Source organism: Coregonus lavaretus, assembly GCF_964263955.1.
Source record: "Coregonus lavaretus genome assembly, chromosome: 26".
NCBI classification, from domain to species: Eukaryota; Metazoa; Chordata; class Actinopteri; order Salmoniformes; family Salmonidae; genus Coregonus; species Coregonus lavaretus.
The window spans coordinates 36,943,243-36,963,676 of NC_140013.1; the positions used below are offsets into that span (position 1 = coordinate 36,943,243).

Consider the following 20,434-nt stretch of genomic DNA (forward strand, 5'->3'; position numbering starts at 1 on the left):
ATACTGGCCCCCTGTGGGAAACGAACCCACAACCCTGGCATTGCAAGAAACATGCTATACCAACTGAGTTACAGGGGACATAGGATTTACAACGGTTTCTAACATTTTTTTTGTTAATTATGAAAAATATGAATAACATTCCACCCATGAGGCCACCAGGTCATTTGACTGCAGGAAAGGGCTACACGCCAAGGGGATTTTGGATGCCCAAAAGTAATGAGTTCATCTGTGAGTTCCATGCCTTATATAGCTGGCTATGTCTGCGTTCAGCCCACAGTCAATAGCATTGCTTTGGTGATTATCGTAATAAAGTCCATTGCATATTAGCTACAGCTGGTTGGCTTGGTGCATATTGCTTAGGTTGCTTGTTAGATAGTAGATATTTAATGTAGACCCACAGATGATCAGGCTACTCATATAGTTCAGTGAGAGCACCCGGCGATATGTCTCTAGGGTGGCTGAGTTCACACTGCTACGTTGGCAAGATGGGCAGATAGTTCACACGTGCCAAAATGGAGCTCATCTTGCCTCAAGCGAGGGTACCTTGCCATCGGATGCCGAGCAGTTGCCATACCAGGCGGTGATGGAACCAGTCAGGATGCTCTCGATGGTGCAACTGTAGATTATTTTGAGGATCTGAGGACCCATGCCAAATCTTTTCAGTCTCCTGGGGGAGAATAGGTGTTGTTGTGTCCTCTTCACGACTGTCTTGGTGTGTTTGGACCATGATAGTTCGTTGGTGATGTGGACACCAAGGAACTTGAAGCTCTCAACCTGCTCTAATACAGCCCCGTCGATGTGAATGGGGGTGTGCTCGTCCATCCTTTTCCTGTAGTCCACCATCAGCTCCTCTGTCTTGATCACGTTGAGGGAGAGGGTATTGTTCTGGCACCACACTGCCAGTTCTCTGATCTCCTCCCTATAGGCTGTCTCATGGTTGTCAGTGATCAGGCCTACCACCGTTGTGCCGTCAGCAAACTTAATGATGGTGTTGGAGTCATGCTTGGCCACGCAGTCGTGGGTGAACAGAGAGTATAGGAGGGGACTAAGCACACACCCTTGAGGGGCCCCTGTGTTGAGGATCAGCGTGGCAGATGTGTTGTTGCCTACCCTTACCACCTGGGGGCATCCCGTCAGGAAGTCCAGGATCCAGTTGCAGAGGGAGGTGTTTAGTCGCAGGTTCCTTAGCTTGGTGATGAGCTTTGAGGGCACTATGGTGTTGAATCCTGAGCTGTAGTCAATGAACAGCATTCTCACATAGGTGTTCCTTTTGTCCAGGTGGGAAAAAGGCAGTGTGGAGTGCAATAGAGATTGCGTCATCTGTGGATCTGTTGGGGCGGTATGCAAATTGGAGTGGGTCTAGCACTTTATCGCAGTGCTAACTGTGCCACTAGAGATCCTGGTTCGAATCCAGGCTCTGTCGCAGCCGGCCGCGACCGGGAGACTCATGGGTGGCGCACAATTGGCCCAGCGTCGTCCAGGGTAGGGGAGGGAATGGCCGGCAGGGATGTAGCTCAGTTGATAGAGCATGGCGTTTGCAACGCCAGGGTTGTGGGTTTGATTCCCACGGGGGGCCAGTATAAAAAAAAATATATATTCACTAACTGTAAGTCGCTCTGGATAAGAGCGTCTGCTAAATGACTAAAATGTAAAAAATGTAAATGTAAAATGTTTCTGGGATGATTGTGTTCATGTGCGCCATGACCAGCATTTCAAAGCACTTCATGACTACAGACATCAGTGCTACGGGTTGTTAGTCATTTAGGCAGGTTACCTTGGCATTCTTGGGCACAGGGACTATGGTGGTCTGCTTGAAACATGTAGGTATTACAGACTCGTTCAGGGACAGGTTGAAAATGTCAGTGAAGACACTTGCCAGTTGGTCAGCGCATGCTCTGAGTACACGTCCTGATAATCTGTCTGGCCCCGCGGCCTTGTGAATGTTGACCTGTTTAAAGGTCTTGCTCTCATCGGCTACAGAGAGAGTGATCACGCAGTCATCCGGAACAGCTGGTGCTCTCATGCATGCTTCAGTGTTGCATGCCTCGCAGCGCGAATAGAAGTCATTTAACTCATCTGGTAGGTGTTTTCATTCTGAAAATTAAGCGGAGCCAGTTCAGAAAGGAAACCCAAGTGCCCCGCCTCAGGCTGATGCATCAGCTGAGATGCCATCAATTAGAGGCTAGTAACAATAGACCACCTTGTTTGGTGGTCTATTTAAGCTTACCGGGTCTGCTCTCTCATCCTGCTACTGCTACTGCTACTATGTACTGGCTTCTTGCTCTGCATTGATGCTACCGCTACTATGCTACTGCTACTATGTACTGGCTTTTTGCTGTGCATTGATGCTACTGCTACTATGTTCTGGCTTCTTGCTCTGCATTGATGCTACTGCTACTATGTACTGGCTTCTTGCTCTGCATTAATGCTACTGCTACTATGTACTGGCTTCTTGCTCTGCATTGATGCTACTGCTACTATGTACTGGCTTCTTACTCCCACCACCACAACAGCCTCCAACTGTTGGGTTCTGTGTTCCTGCCGGTGGGATTGGTATAGTTTACCTGTTTGTTATTTGATATTGATGCTTTGCTTGGGCAGTGAGCTACCATGATGGAGCAGAGCCTGCATTTCCAATACTTTTATTACTAATTGCTTAATAAATGGTTAATTTCTAGGTGGCGTTTTCTTTCTGAACTGGGGTTTAAGGAGGTTATGCAGGCATCACAGCTGGATCTGGGTTCACTGGCAATCAAAGGCATTTGTAACAAAGGGATGGTGAAGGCAGCATCAAGCGATGGACAGTGGCCTTTGATGATCGTAGGGGGAGAGACAGAAGTAATCATTAACGGAGGGGCTGTCGTTTGATAGAATTGTCGTGGCTGTGTTCACTGTCCTGCTGACAGACGGGAACACAGAGAGAACAGAGAGATGAACAGAGAGAAAGAACAGAGGGAAAAAAGAATAGAGAGAAAGAGAATGAAGTGTCCTTTTCAAGCAGAGCGATAGTAAAGCACGGCATCTGTGAACATCACCCGTTCTCCTCTCTCTAATTTTAAAGCAACCGATGACACAATCACTCATCCACTCATTTGTTCCACTGGCCTGCCCGTCCCATTTAATGTTCTACAGAACCATATGGAAGTCGTCTGGGATCTGAGAGAGGAGGAGAAGAAAGAGGGGATGAAGAAAGAAGAAACGGTTTCAAGTTTCATGTTTCAAGTTTTATTAGTTGTATGTACTGGATACACAGGGTATACACCGTCCAACGAAACGCTTCACGACAAAAAATATATATAGTTGGAAGAGCATGGCCCTTGCAACACCAGGGTTGTGGGTTCGATTCCCACGGGGGACCAGAGTGAAAAAAAGTTTGAAAATGTATGCTCTCACTACTGTAAATTGCTCTGGATAAGAGTGTCTGCTAAGTGACTCAAATGCAATGTAAAAAGAATACAGGAAGGCACAATTTATAGTACAATATTAACATGTGTATTGGGGAAGGAATGGATGGATGGGGGCGGGCAATTGTAGAAGAAGAAGGCTTCCTTGGTCTTTATTCTGCTGAATTCTGTAGGTGAAGAAGGCTTCCTTGGTCTTTATTCTGCTGAATTCTGTAGATGAAGAAGGCTTCCTTGGTCTTTATTCTGCTGAATTCTGTAGATGAAGAAGGCTTCCTTGGTCTTTCTTCTGCTGAATTCTGTAGATGAAGAAGGCTTCCTTGGGCTTTATTCTGCTGAATTCTGTAGATGAAGAAGGCTTCCTTGGTCTATATTCTGCTGAATTCTGTAGAAGAAGAAGGCTTCCTTGGTCTTTCTGCTGAATTCTGTAGATGAAGAAGGCTTCCTTGGTCTTTCTTCTGCTGAATTCTGTAGACGAAGAAGGCTTCCTTGGTCTTTCTTCTGCTGAATTCTGTAGATGAAGAAGGCTTCCTTGGTCTTTCTTCTGCTGAATTCTGTAGATGAAGAAGGCTTCCTTGGTATTTATTCTGCTGAATTCTGTAGATGAAGAAGGCTTCCTTGGTCTTTATTCTGCTGAATTATGTAGATGAAGAAGGCTTCCTTGGTCTTTAGTCTGCTGAAATCTGTAGATGAAGAAGGCTTCCTTGGTCTTTATTCTACTGAATTCTGTAGATGAAGAAGGCTTCCTTGGTCTTTATTCTGCTGAATTCTGTAGAAGAAGAAGGCTTCCTTGGTCTTTATTCTGCTGAATTCTGTAGAAGAAGAAGGCTTCCTTGGTCTTTATTCTGCTGAAATCTGTAGAAGAAGAAGGCTTCCTTGGTCTTTATTCTGCTGAATTCTATAAAACAGAATTTAAAAAGATTACAAATGTAATCCGCAGTTCCAGGATATCCCCATCTTCACTCACCAGTGGAAACCCTCAGACATGATCCAGGTGAATGATAGCTGCTATCTGCACATTGTTTATTGCTGTCTGACTCATTCATAGCTGCCATCAGTCAGCAGCTTGACTAATGTGGAGAGACTGCTAACGCTAGCATTAATGCTAACAGTAATTGAAAGGGACAGAGGGCTCTATCCTGATGAGAAATGTTGAACAGAGGGAAGATTTGAACCTAGGCTCAACACACGTTAAGGGCATGTTGGTTTCAGATTAGTGATACCACTAAATATGTGACCGACTGGCTCGATTCATAATTGGATAAAAGTAGAGAATCAGAGTAACAAAATGGTATATCATACACTACAGTTGAGGAACAATGGGAAAGTAATTCTGCTTTGAAAATCGATTAACTTTTAACCCCACTTTTGAGAAAATGGCGCTTGAATGTTTTGGTTCACCTACTGGAGAGCAATTTGTCTACACCCATTCAGCATCATTCACACCCTCTTAAGCCTTAGCCCCGCCATTCTCTTTAAGGATTCACATGTGAGGCCATGTGCTAAACAGAGTGAGTATGGTGGTGTACTAAACAACTAAAGATTTCAAAAGTAAAGGCTGGTTTATACTACGTCTATCGACATGTCTGTAGACAGTTGTCGCTGTGAAATCATGAACATTCTATTGTCGTCTGACATCAAAATTCTCATTGTCGTTATGAAAAAGTATTAACACAAAAATAACTGGCTGCATGACATCAGCAGCCTGGTGGTCCCAAATAGCATATCTGGTGTATTTTAACACCAATAAACCCATCCGTTTAAAAATGAATTTAGTAGATGTCAATCTACCAAACCAACGTTCTAAACAATGTTTTGGTTAGTTTCTAACTTGTTAGCTAGATAGCTAATGTTAAGTTAGCTGGCTAGCCAGTTAAAATAATGACCATATCATATAGCTGACAAATTCTTAACATAAGCTAATTTTTATTAATTATTACAGGAAAATAAACTCGCAAACAAGATAGTATTTTTTTTCTTCTGGGGGATGGATCAGCTTAATATTGCAGATAGATTGTATCTTCTATTAATGTAATTGTTTGCATCACTTCCAATCCCCCATGTTTTTTAAATATATACTCCACTTTATTACTTTTCAACCACGCCATCCTTTCCCTACTTGGAGTAACAATGCCCAGGCCTCTACTTCCTGCCTATACTTACTATCTATCCTTATGGACACAGTTAATTTTACAATAATTATATTATATTATATATATATATATATATATATATATATATATATATATATATATATATATATATATATATTTTTATATTTTTTTTTTTAATGTTTTTATTTTAATTTTTTTGCTCCTGAACTTCTTCTACTCTCAACCTCTCCGATCATTTTCATGATGTCCATCCGGTTTGCTTCTATATGCCATATCTTTCTAACTGTGCTCTTTTCCAAAAGCTCCCAACATACAACCTATATACTTATTATGGACACAGTATGCTTACATTATTAACTATCTTTGTTATTATTTGTTGTTATTTGTTATTAGTCCCATCCTTCAACTCTATTCAATACCTCCAATCTATCTCTTAACACCATCCATATAGGATTTCTATTTCCATATATATTTCAACCGTACTGTGATGTTTTACAAAAGTTCTAAACCTTTCTATTCTCATTGCTTCTACAGATTGTGAATAAAAAATAAACATTTTTGCTAAAAGTATTATTATATTATTGATTGATTGACTCTGACTTTTCAGATCCCCCAGTAATGCTATCTGCAAGGTTAGCTCCAGGTAAATATTGCAATCCTTTAGCCATTCCTGGACCTGTGTCCAAAAACAAGCTACAAATGGACAGAACCAAAACAAATTATCTAATGATTCTGTCTCTTCACAGCAAAATCTGCAGAGCTGGGGAGATTGTATCCCCCATATAAATAACATTCTATTGGTAGTAAGATTTTTATATAATAATTTAAATTGAAAGATTCTAAGTTTTGAATCCGGTGTCGTTTTGCGTGTCAGTTCATAAACACTACGCCATGGGATCGGTACGTCAAAAATCTCTTCCCAACTATTTTGCAATCTATATGGGATGGCTGTCAATCCTTTGGTCCTAAAATGAAACTGATATACTTTTTTATTTATCTCAGTTTTCCTTAACCAATTATGTTCTTTAATGCAAGGCCGACAGACAAGTTCCTTAGTTTCTCCCCCTTCCACTTTCCTCTTCCACTTTTGCGGTAAGGCTGCAATTATTTGGTTGAAATTTTGGGTAGAGCAGACATTTGTTAGCTGCATTTGCGACATAACTCCACCAGTCCTACCGATGATATCATTTACAAAGATTATACCTTTTTTAAACATTCTGTCAAAAAATAAAGTTTTTTTGTCAATTAGTATATTTGAATTTAACCACAATATTTGTTGCATTATTTGTTCTGTCATTTCTGGAGGATTAAATTGAAATTGCAACCAACTTTCTATGGCTTGTTTTAGAAATAATGATATTTGGGAGATGATTTCCTTTTCAAATAACTACAAATGAGTTGTTGTAATCTGAATAAAGGGAAAAAGGCCTTTCTTGAACATTGGGTGAGACAATCTTACTAATTTACTTGAGAACCAGTTCGGATTTAAGGATAACTTTTGTATGACTGAAGCTTTTAGTGATAGGTCTAATGCTTTAATATTTAATAATTTAGTATTTACATGTTAATGGCAAGCTAATTACAGAAAATAGCTTACAGAATTTTAGAACTTGGACACTGTCTTGTTGGCATGACGTTATATCCTAATTTGACTTTGGTGCAGGTCATGTTGTTCTTCACATTACCGTCTTGGTTAACACACACTATATCAAATAAAATCAACGTTTATTTGTCACATGCACATGTGTAAAGGTGTAAACGATAAAGTGAAATAATTACTTGCATAGTGGAGTCTTTTGTTTAGACACGTAGCTAGCTAGCTAAACAATGAACCACAATCCCAACTCATAACGTTACTACCCTGCATGAATCTGTAGGTAGCTAAAGCTAACCAACTAGGTTCAATATTAGCTAGCTAGCTAACATAAGGCTATAACTAGCAATGCAAATGGCTCTGAGATACAAATAATATTACTACACAGATCGATCATACATTTAACATTAGCTAGCGAGCCAGCCAGCTAATGTTATCTAGCTAGCTAACAGTATGCTTTAAATTGCAATGAAAACAACTTTCTGACTAAATTAGAAACATATAATATCTGAAAATGGAGCTAGCTTGACTATCTTACCCATACACATGGATGAATGGTTTTTCCTCTCTGTCACTGATGCCATGGTTGCCCTTAGTTTGAAGATGTAATCCGGAGACAGGTGTTTCATATAACAGCCTTCTGTGTGTTCTCTTTTCGACTCCCTCCGCATATTTGAAATCAAACGCCAGAATCTTCTCCATCTCCTTAGCTATCATACTCTCCTTCCACCGGGCATTCCACTGATTTAAAAACTCTGTCCTCCAGAAAGTGTAGGGCATTAGCAACACTTTTGCAGTTCTTCATGATACCTACACATACTGAGCAGTTAATGTTATAGAAAGAAGCGTGCTACATGGCAGACCAGTCCGAGCTCATCTCTCAGCATATCCAGCCCATCCATTAGCTCAGCCAATCATGGCTAGCGGGAAGGTCCCTGTCTTTTTTCGAGGCTAAACCAACTAGACTCATATAATTGTATTCGTATTTAAAGATGGCATTCATGTTTGTTATTAAGGCACATGAAAGTTCACATGTTCCAGAAGGCATGTCTGCCAAAAAACGATAGTCTTTAAAAAAATACATGTTTACGTTCAAATGCCTCTCCTCTGAAGTAGTGACGCGTGACATACGCCTAGTTTCCTGAAACAAGTCACATATAATGAAAGAGCAAAGGGGAGAAACAGAGGGTAGGGGAGAGAGGGGGTAAATATAGTGAGAGAAAGATAGAGACAGGGTAGGGGAGAGAGGGGGTATATATAGTGAGAGAAAGATAGAGAGAGCAGTAAAATAGGGAAAATGAGAGTGAGAGTGAGAGAGAGGGAGAGAGGGAGAGAGTAAGAGAGGGAGAGGGAGAGAGGGAGAAAGAGAGAGAGGGAGAAAGAGAGAGCGACAGAGGAAAAGGTACACTGGAAAGCAGGATATTACTTTTAGAGAAAGACATAGTAATTAGCAGCATCCATAATATATTTACAGAAACCTGTACAAACAAAGAACATGCTCTTTCACACTTATGTATTGATGTCAATACACAACTTATTACATAAGTCTGAGTTATTTCACAACTTTTGATCAAATTTGTGGAGGAGATCCTCTCTGTATCCCCAAAGAGAAGTCAAGCTCGTGGGTGACAGCCTCAACACCTTCTTCTTTCTCTCTGCTAGCATAATAAACTTTTCACAATTACACTCTACAGTTATTATATCCAGAATAGAGTCCCACTCTGCTATTCTCCAATTCGCCAGAGGCCATGCTACATTGCTTATTAATCAGGCCACTTTAACATGACAGCAATCTATCTGCACTCTCACACATACAGACTCATACAAATATACACAGACATACGCACACAAACAAACACACACAGGCACACATACACACTCATACACACAAATGTGTACACACATAAAAATACGCACACAAAAACTATTGTGTGCGCGCACACACACACACACACACACACACACACACACACACACACATACACACACAAAATCTATCTGCACTTCTAATCTGCCTTTAATGAGGTCAGTGCTCTCATTACAGGGGAGGGAAAAGAGGGGGAAATGAAAGAGAGGATGGAAAGTAAATCCCATGTCATGTGCTCGTCCCAACGGAGGTCAACTAGTGTGTGTCTGTGTCTGTGTGTGTGTGTGTTAGCGAGAGATATCTCATCTCAAGGGGTTTATCCCGCCAATATTTTTGTAGATCAATCAAATGAAATGTGAAATACATGGTATTTGTTTGTCGTAGTACTGAACTGAGTTAAAGCCTGCTTCATTACATGTACTCACAGGGTCCAGTACAGGTGTGAGGAGCAGGTGTTTTGTCTAGAGAAACTGGCGGAGGGGGGTGGGGGGGGGGGGGGGGGGGCACAGAGAGGGTGTAGAGGTAGGGTAGTAGGGGGTAGAAGTATGGGAGTAGGGGGTAGAGGTATGGGAGTAGGAGGTAGAGGTAGGGGAGGGAGGGAGGTGGGGAGAAAGGCATTTATAACCACCATGATGACACTTAGCAATCAACAACAACACACTCAACATGCCAATGAACAGGAAGAGCAGAGAGGGAGAGAACACATGAAGAAACCAGGCCAGAGACACAACAGAGACGTAGACATAGACAAAGACAGAGACAGAGTCAGAGACACCACAGAGACAGAGAAAGAGTCAGAGACACCACAGAGACAGAGACAGAGACACCACAGAGACTGAGACACCACAGAGACAGACACACCACAGAGACAGAGACACCACAGAGACAGAGACACCACAGAGACAGAGACAGACACACCACAGAGACAGAGACACCACAGAGACAGAGACACCACAGAGACAGACACACCACAGAGACAGAGACACCACAGAGACAGAGACACCACAGAGACAGAGACAGAGCGAGAGTCAAGGACAGTGACAGAGTCAGAGACATGGACAGAGTCAGAGACAGAGACACCTCAGAGATAGTCAGAGACAGAGTCAGAGACAGAGACACCACAGAGACATAGAACCACAGAGACAGAGACAGAGTCAGAGACACAGACTGAGACAGCGACAGCGACAGAGACACCACAGATACAGAGACAGAGACACCACAGAGACAGACACCATAGAGACAGAGAAAGAGACACCACAGAAACATAGACAGAGACACCATAGAGACAGAGACAGAGGCACCACAGAGACAGACACCACAGAGACAGAGACACCACAGAGACAGAGACACCACAGAGACAGAGACACCACAGAGACAGAGACCACAGAGACAGAGAAACCACAGAGACAGATTCAGAGACACCTTAGAGACAGAGACAGAGACAACATAGAGACAGAGACACCATAGAGACAGAGACAGAGACACCACAGAGACAGAGACACCATAGAGACACCACAGAGATAGAGACACCATAGAGACAGAGACACCACAGAGACAGAGACAGACACACCATAGAGACAGAGACACCACAGAGACAGAGACACCATAGAGACAGAGACAGAGACACCTTAGAGACAGAGACAGAGACACCACAGAGACAGAGACATAGACACCATAGAGACAGGGACAGAGACACCACAGAGATAGAGACACCATAGAGACAGAGACACCATAGAGACAGAGACAGAGGCACCTTAGAGACAGAGTTAGAGACACCACAGAGACAGAGACAGAGACACCATAGAGACAGAGACAGAGACACCACAGAGACAGAGACACCATAGAGACAGAGACAGAGACACCACAGAGACAGAGACAGAGACACCACAGAGACAGAGACACCATAGAGACAGAGACAGAGACACCACAGAGACAGAGACACCATTGAGACAGAGACAGAGACACCATAGAGACAGAGACACCACAGAGACAGAGACACCATAGAGACAGAGAAAGAGACACAACAGAGACAGAGAAAGGAAAAATTAAAAATATCTTAATTGTGGAGTCTGAGTGGATGATTAGCTGCTGAATGGCTAATCCTCAATGTCCAAAATGTGTGTGTGTGTGTGTCGAGGACTTTGCCCTGTATGGCCTTCTGATGAGAGAAGTGATTAGGGCAAAGCAAAGGTTAGACATGATCCATCTCATTAGTGTGAATCACTCTTCAGATTCATCAACATATCCTGTCTGCCGGCAGATGGCCTATCTCTCTCTCTCTCTCTCTTTGTCTCTCTCTCTCTCTCTCTCTCTCTCTCTCTCTCTCTCTCTCTCTCTCTCTCTCTCTCTCTCTCTCTCTCTCTCTCTCTCTCTCTCTCTCTCTCTCTCTCTCTCTCTCCCCACAATTTAAATATTGTTCTCATTGAAATACAAAGTCAAAAATCTACATTTCAGCAAGGCCTTACTTCAAGACCAGACATGTCAAGTCTCACTGAAATGTAAGTATTTATTTATTGAACCTTATTTTACCAGGTAAGATGACTGAGAACATATTCTCTTTATAGCAACAACCTAGAGAATAGTTAGAGGGGGGAGGAGAGGGGATGAATATATATAATGTCCTGAGAAGTCTTGACCAGTAGCTACTCAACATGTAAAGTGAGACTGAGCATGGAAACTGAGACTGGTTTTGAAAAAGGCCCTTTGGCCAAAAAGTTCACAACGTGAACCTTCGTCAGAAATCATTCTCTGCTTTAATTTTGATATATCCATACTTGGATTCATAATTTTGGTTTACGTTTTGACTCCATACTTGGTATAAAAAAGAACAAGGGAACAGGTACCTTGAGGTACTGGGCTTTGTGGTTCCGGCTGAAGGGATAGAATGCTCCCACCTGCATCCAACGACGACACAACGACTTCTGACGTGTCGTCAAAGAAACAGCAAATATCAACACCAATCTGAAAACACACAGGACAGGACAGGACAGAACGTTACAAATACTGACACACTCACAAAAACACACTCAGGAAAACACACAGATATAGCATTGGAAACTATACAGCAGGGTCTGGGATGGTGTTGTTTATCTTGCCTGATATTGCTTTCCATTTGTTAAAAGGCTAAATTGGCAGAATACATGTACAGTGAGGGAAAAAAGTATTTGATCCCCTGCTGATTTTGTACGTTTGCCCATTGACAAAGAAATGATCAGTCTATCATTTTAATGGTAGGTTTATTTGAACAGTGAGAGACAGAATAACAACAAAAAAATCCAGAAAAACACATGTCAAAAATATTATAAATTGATTTGTATTTTAATGAGGGAAATAAGTATTTGACCCCTCTCAATCAGAAAGATTTCTGTCTCCCAGGTGTCTTTTATACAGGTAATGAGCTGAGATTAGGAGCACACTCTTAAAGGGAATGCTCCTAAGCTCAGCTTGTTACCTGTATAAAAGACACCTGTCCACAGAAGCAATCAATCAATCAGATTCCAAACTCTCCAAATTGGCCAAGACCAAAGAGCTCTCCAAGGATGTCAGGGACAAGATTGTAGACCTACACAAGGCTGGAATGGGCTACAAGACCATCGCCAAGCAGCTTGGGGAGAAGGTCACAATAGTTGGTGCGATTATTCGCAAATGGAAGAAACACAAAAGAACTGTCAATCTCCCACGGCCTGGGGCTCCATACATCTCACCTCGTGGAGTTGCAATGATCATGAGAACGGTGAGGAATCAGCCCAGAACTACACAGGAGGATCTTGTCAATGATCTCAAGGCAGCTGGAACCATAGTCACCAAGAAAACAATTGGTAACACACTACGCCGTGAAGGACTGAAATCCTGCAGCGCCCGCAAGGTCCCCCTGCTCAAGAAAGCACATATACAGGCCGGTCTGAAGTTTGCCAATGAACATCTGAATGATTCAGAGGAGAACTGGGTGAAAGTGTTGTGGTCAGATGAGACCAAAATCGAGCTCTTTGGCATCAACTCTACTCGCCGTGTTTGGAGGAGGAGGAATGCTGCCTATGACCCCAAGAACACCATCCCCACCGTCAAACATGGAGGTAGAAACATTATGCTTTGGGGGTGTTTTTCTGCTAAGGGGCCAGGACAACTTCACCGCATCAAAGGGACGATGGAGGGGGCCATGTACCTTCAAATATTGGGTGAGAACCTCCTTTCCTAGCCAGGGCATTGAAAATGGGTCGTGGATGGGTATTCCAGCATGACAATGACCCAAAACACATGGCCAAGGCAACAAAGGAGTGGCTCAAGAAGAAGCACATTAAGGTCCTGGAGTGGCCTAGCCAGTCTCCAGACCTTAATCCCATAGAAAATCTGTGGAGGGAGCTGAAGGTTCGAGTTGCCGAACATCAGCCTCAAAACCTTAATGACTTGGAGAAGATCTGCAAAGAGGAGTGGGACAAAATCCTTCCTGAGATGTGTGCAAACCTGGTGGCCAACTACAAGAAACGTCCGACCTCTGTGAATGCCAACAAGGGTTTTGCCACCAAGTACTAAGTCATGTTTTGCAGAGGGGTCAAATAATTATTTCCCTCATTAAAATGCAAATCAATTCATAACATTTTTTACATGCGTTTTTCTGGATTTTGTTGTTGTTATTCTGTCTCTCACTGTTCAAATAAACCTACCATTAAAATTATAGACTGATCATTTCTTTGTCAGTGGGCAAACGTACAAAATCAGCAGGGGATCCAAAAAAAAATTCTTCCCTCACTGTATACAGTGTTTAGGTAATTGCATATGGTAAGCATGAAAGAGAATACCCAATCAATGGTCCATCCTTTGAGAGATGTGTGTTTGAGTGTTGCTTTAGTTTGATAGCAGGGCACTTTACAGCGTGCTCAATGGGAGGGCATCGATCCAAATCCCAGTGTGTGTGTGTGTGTGTGCGTGTGTGTGTGTGTGTGTGTGTGTGTGTGATTGAAAGAGAGAGTGAGTTTGAATGGGTTTGTGTGCCAAACAAGAATTGGAAAACCTCTCGGACAGAGTCCCTTCAGGACTGGGGTTGGCAACTCTTTCACTCCCTGACACAGCTGGAGTAGTGTGTGTGAGCTTGCACGTGTGTAAGCATGTGCATGTGTTTATGACTCCCTGTTGGTTTCTAACTGACGTTTGCACACTGTTATTTGTCTGTCCTGTCGACAAGAGGCCAGAGCCAAACGGCTTCGAACCGTTCTTAAATATATCATCGGTAAGTGTTTCTCACTAACCTGCCTCTGTGTCAGCTGTGGTAGTGAAGTACAAGCTTCCGGTGAAGACACTTTTCAGTCTTCAAACTGATAAATAAACAAACCTGTAAATCAATAGTTTACGGTATCAAACCATCAGACATCACTTGAGGTACTCACGTAGGGGACTCCAAACATGCCAGGTATGGCCTATTTGATGTCGTTCCAGTTAGCAGCGTTGTCACCCAGCCAATGGCCAGAGTACTTCCCCATTGCAGGGAAGGAGGAGCGGGTCAGCATCAGGGTCCGGTTCCCCCAAAACACAAGCTTCAAAGCACTACAGGGAGAGCAGGGGGCGAGGGAAGGGTGTGGAGAGAGAGAGAGAGAGAGAGAGAGAGAGAGAGAGAGAGAGAGAGAGAGAGAGAGAGAGAGAGAGAGAGAGAGAGAGAGTATGATCATTGTTGCTTTGTTGCTCTAATAAGCTAGCTAAATAGAATGTCCATTGATTTTCCTAACAATACTAGGCTCTGATGATGTTTACAAAATGTGTCTCTGCCAATAACGCCTTTTAATTAGCAGAGAGAGAAATTGACAGAAGAAAGAGGAAGAAAAGTAAGGACAAAAGAGGACTGCGACAGAGGAGTGGTGCTAGCAAGCGGTATGCTAACAGGATGAGGTGACAGAGGAGTGCGCTAGCGAGCGGTATGCTAACAGGATGAGGTGACAGAGGAGTGGCACTAGCGAGCAGTATGCTAACAGGATGGGGTGACAGAGGAGTGCGCTAGCGAGCGGTATGCTAACAGGCTGAGGTGACAGAGGAGTGGCACTAGCGAGCGGTATGCTAACAGGATGAGGTGACCGAGGAGTGGCACTAGCGAGCGGTATGCTAACAGGATGAGGTGACAGAGTTTTTTATATTTTCTCAAGTCCTAAACATGTCATTAGAAACCTTTTGTGCAAATCAACAAAGATTATCAAAAGGAGACATGAGAAAAGGTTTGTGTTTCCTGTTCATATCCAAAAATAGAATGTGGCTCCTTTCACCAGAGATACTAGATTACATAGGGTACACTGATTTGGCTTAATAAACAGTCTTACTAGGAGTGAAGGGAGGGTAGTTGAGGGTTAATAAACAGCATTATTAGGAGTGAAGGGAGGGTAGTTGGAGCCTTTCTTGAAGTTGGCGACCTCATTCATATCCTGTCAGATAGAATACAGAGTTGGGATGTGTGGATGTGTATGTCAGACTTGGGTTTTGAAGGACTACATTAACTGATGATGAAAATAAATATAGTACAATCAAACATTAGTAGAACAGACTTACACTCCACAGAGCATCACGTTTCCTTTGAGAACCTGACATACTTCTCAGCCCACCACTCTGTACAGCTGCGGTTAGTGTAGTTTGTCTCAACTGGCCAGACCTAGAGAGAGAGAAGAGAGGAGAGAAAGACTCAGGAGATGTAGACCTAGAGAAAGGGGGAGAAGCGGAGCAAAGGCCATGCAGAGAAAGAGAGAGGGTAGGAGGGGAGAAGGAGAAAGGATGGTAGGAATGAGAGGAGGACAATGTTTAGAGGGGAGAGAAGGACAGAGGAGAGTGAGGGGAGGAGAAAGGAGGAGAGCATCAATCAATAATGCAATATAAATCGCCAGAGTGACTGTGTGTTTGAAGCCATTGCTAATGACATGCACAGAGAGCAATGATTAATCCTCAGAGGAAGGGGGGGCGGGGGGGGGGTGAAGGAGAGAGAGACATTTTTCAATTGCATATGCGTGTGTGTGTTTGTAGCTGTGTGTGCATGTGTGTGTGTGTGTTTGTAGTTATGTGTGTGTTTGTAGGTTAGGTTGAGGTCTGGGCTGATCTTGTATGACAGGGTTACAGAGTAAGTAAGTCGCTTTGGATAAAAGCGTCTGCTAAATGGCATATTATTATTATTATTATTATAAAGGTTTCTCCCCTCAGTAAAAAACTACCTAGCTTTTATCCCACCGCTAACAACCACTAGCAGAAATAGAATATGAATCATTTTCACACACATTCACATAAACACACACACACATACACACACCATATTTCTTTCTCTCTCTCCCTCCATCTTTCTCTCTCCATTCTCTCTCCCTCCATCTTTCTCTCTCCATTCTCTCTCCCTGTCCATTACCTCTCCCCCTATTCTGTCTGTTCCCGCTCTCAAATTCTCCCCTAATGTCATTATATTCTCCACACACCTCTTCTAACTTCCCAAACACACTCTTTAATCCGTTTTTTCAACTTTCAAGTTTATCGATAACCATTCAATATTAAAAAACATGTAACAGGTGTTTGTACATGTGGGATCTTAGTAACCCTCTCCAGCCAACACCATCCTACAGTTGTGCAGGCATCCAGAGCAGACTGTGGTCGTTATCTACAGTCGTGGTCAAACATTTTGAGAATGACACAAATACACATTTTCACAAAGTCTGCTGCCTCAGTTTTGATGATGGCAATTTGCATATACTCCAGAATGTCATGAAGAGTGATCAGATGAATTGCAATTAATTGCAAAGTCCCTCTTTGCCATGAAAATGAACTTAATCCCCAAAAAACATTTCCACTGCATTTATGCCCTGCCACAAAAGGACCAGCTGCCATTATGTCAGCGATTCTCTCATTAACACAGGTGAGAGTGTTGACGAGGACAAGGCTGGAGATCACTCTGTCATGCTGATTGCTTTAAAAGGAGGGTGGTGCTTGAAATCATTGTTCTTCTTGTGCTTTGCACAAAAAGGGCTTCACAGGCAAGGATATTGCTGCTATTAAGATTGCACCTAAATCAACCATTTCTCGGATCATCAAGAACTTCGAGGAGAGAGGTTCAATTGTTGTGAAGAAGGCGTCAGGGCGCCCAAAAAGGTCCAGCAAGCGCCAGGACCGTCTCCTAAAGTTGATTCAGCTGCGGGATCGGGGCACCACCGGTGCAGAGTTTGCTCAGGAATGGCAGCAGGCAAGTGTGAGTGCATCTGCACGCACAGTGAGGCGAATACTTTTGGAGGATGGCCTGGTGTCAAGAAGGGCAGCAAAGAAGCCACTTCTCTCCAGGATTAAATATCAGGGACAGACTGATTTTCTGCAAAAGGTACAGGTATTGGACTGCTGAGGACTGGGGTAAAGTCATTTTCTCTGATGAATCCCCTTTCCGATTGTTTGGGGCATCCAGAAAACACATTGTCCGGAGAAGACAAGGTGAGCGCTACCATCAGTCCTGTGTCATGCCAACAGTAAAGCATCCTGAGACCATTCATGTGTGGGGTTGCTTCTCAGCCAAGGGAGTGGGCTCACTCACAATTTTGCCTAAGAACACAGCCAAGAATAAAGAATGGTACCAACACATCCTCCGAGAGCAACTTCTCCCAACCATCCAAGAACAGTTTGGTGATGACCAATGCCTTTTCCAGCATGATGGAGCACCTTGCTATAAGGCAAAAGTGATAACTAAGTGGCTCGGGGAACAAAACATTGACATTTTGGGTCCATGGCCAGGAAACTCCCCAGACCTTAATCCCATTGAGAATTTGTGGTCGATCCTCAAGAGGCGGGTGGACAAACAAAATATACCATAGTAACATCTGACAAAAATATCTCATAACACTGAAGCAGCGAACTTTGTGAAGACCAATACTTGTGTCATTCTCAAAACTTTTGACCATGACTGTACACCAGCCATTAACCCTTAATGCCATAATAAATATCTTATCTACACCAGTCCTTAACCCTTAATGCCATAATATATATATATATATATATATATGTATATATATATATATATATATATATATATATATATATATATATATATATATATAATATATATATATATATATTATCTACACCAGCCCTTAACCCTTAATGCGATAATAAAGACCTGCATGTCCTTGCATGCTCCAATATGGCTTGCATCCCGCCATCTGGACCATTACTCATCGGCTGTCTCTATTGTTTTTAAAAGCACACTCAGTGAGACAGAACACACACACACAAACACAAAGACACATACACACACAAACACACACGCACACACACACACACACGCACACACACACACGCACACACACACACACACACACACACACACACACACACACACACACACACACACACACACACACACGGTTTAAGTAAGCACAGTCTGTGCTAACACTTGGAGCACACAGGCTGTGATGCAGAACAGTTTGAGATTAAACACTAATGTAGAATCAATGCGTATGTTTGACCTGATATAAAACCAGAAAAAAAGTGATTAGCACTGGGCCAGGCTTAATCGTTTGGGTAAAAAATAATGACTTAACCCATGAGATATGTGGCTTATCTTTGTTTCTGTCTCTCTCTTTCTCTCTCTCTCTCTCTCTCTCTCTCTCTCTCTCTCTCTCTCTCTCTCTCTCTCTCTCTCTCCGCACACATAGCCTAGACAATGGGATTGATCAGTCTACCTCTCTCACATGCATGCACGCACGGACGCACTCACACACCATCACCTCCACCACCACCACCACCAGCACCACCACCTCCACCACCACCACAACCACAACCACCAACACCACTACCAACACCACTACCACCACCACCACCACCACATCCACCATCACTACCACCAACACCACCACCTCCACCATCACCACCACCAGTACCACCACCAGTACTACCATCACCACCACCATGGGTGGCAGGTAGCCCAGCGGTTAAGAGCGTTGGGCCAGTAACTGAACGGTTGCTGGTTCGAATCCCCAAGCCAGCAAGGTAAAACATCTGCCGTTCTGCCCTTGAGCAAGGCACTTAAACAACAACTGCTACGTGGATGTCAATTCAGAGGGGTTGGGTTAAATGCAGAAGACACATTTCAGTTGAATGCATTCAGTTGTGCAACTGACTAGGTATCTCCTTCCCACCTACAGTACCTCTCCCAGCAGATGAGTCTCTCCATCAGCCTCAGTGACCCAGGCATCCTTCTGTGTTCCTCGGTCGGTCACGCCCCGTTGATCTTCTAACTGGTGGGTAATGACCCATCCTTTTACATGATGTTCTTTATACAGTCACTTTCCAATCAGGGGCAGCATTTTCTTTGGCAAAACTGCACTAAACTCTATCAAAACATCTAACGAAAGCCTATTATAGAGGGAATGATCTTTGATGTGTGAGAAACAATCGGATGGCGTGTGCATCACATTTTGTCATAGGGTAGGCTATCTTTTCTCAGGTCTAGGCAAAGGAAGGAAGATGATTTCCAATAGGCCTAGGCACAGGATGAATCATTGACGACTGCATTTTTCCCTTTATGCGGCGAAAAGTGCACATTTTCAATGCAACGCATCACCTTTCCCGTGGATGAGGCGACTTCAACTTGTATAAATAATAGCAAAGTTACAAGATTCCCGCTACTATTGAAATGGGTGCATTTTTTCATTAAGTGCAGTTTTCCCGAGGCAAATGTGAATATTGTTTCATTCAAAGCTGGATCTTGTAATGACATAGCCTAACTTAGAACCAACATAATGTTGTCAAAAACGAGTCAAACAAATCAACGTGTGTTTCTCACTGATATGAGAATGTACTTCTGTCCCTTCTCGTGCACGTAATCAGCGAACTGAGGGAGGTCTCTGAATTTGACCGCATCATAAGTGAAGTCCTTCTTCTCTTCCATATAGTCAATGTCAGTATACTGGATGTCCTGGGACAGAAGAGAAACAGGTAGACGATATAGTAACATACACATAGTAAATCATACAGTAGGTCTGATATAATGTTTTAATTGAGGCTATAGGATTTGAACGCTATTGTCATAATCACGCAGTATTTGTCTTTACAACCACTCATATTATCAGCATCATTGCATGTTTACATTCAGTCCAAGTCACTCAGATATTTGACAGTATGGCTTAAATACTCCGCCACTTGGCATGTATTTACTGCGGTGCAATGCGTCCACTCAAAATAAGCTGCATCTTATAATGCGTTTAAATAAAATATTAACGTCTTGGCATGACTGAAATGTATTCCCTTAAATGCATTTGCATCTTAGTATGAATGTAATGCATATAGAATGACTCAGAGACTATACGCATCCACTCAAATGTTTGCAACTTAGCGTAACTTAAACACATCCGCTCAGATTCAGAAATTAGCATATTTTTACATTACTTTAATGCATTCCCCTCACACATATTTGCGTCTTAGCATAAGTTAAGCGCATCTGCTTTAGCAGAAGCCTACTGGCATGCCTGCA

General features: G+C 42.9%; 1 pseudogene across 1 annotated transcript in view; it reads right to left on the reverse strand.

Annotated features, from left to right (window-relative positions):
* The window catches only part of LOC311102018 (sucrase-isomaltase, intestinal-like), a 59,428-nt pseudogene that overhangs the window by 25,006 nt on the left and 13,988 nt on the right, over positions 1 to 20,434 (reverse strand). Inside the window, exon 10 of the transcript in view lies at positions 19,748 to 19,879. The product of the transcript in view is annotated as a sucrase-isomaltase, intestinal-like (transcript). The remainder of the gene's footprint in view (positions 1 to 19,747; positions 19,880 to 20,434) is intronic.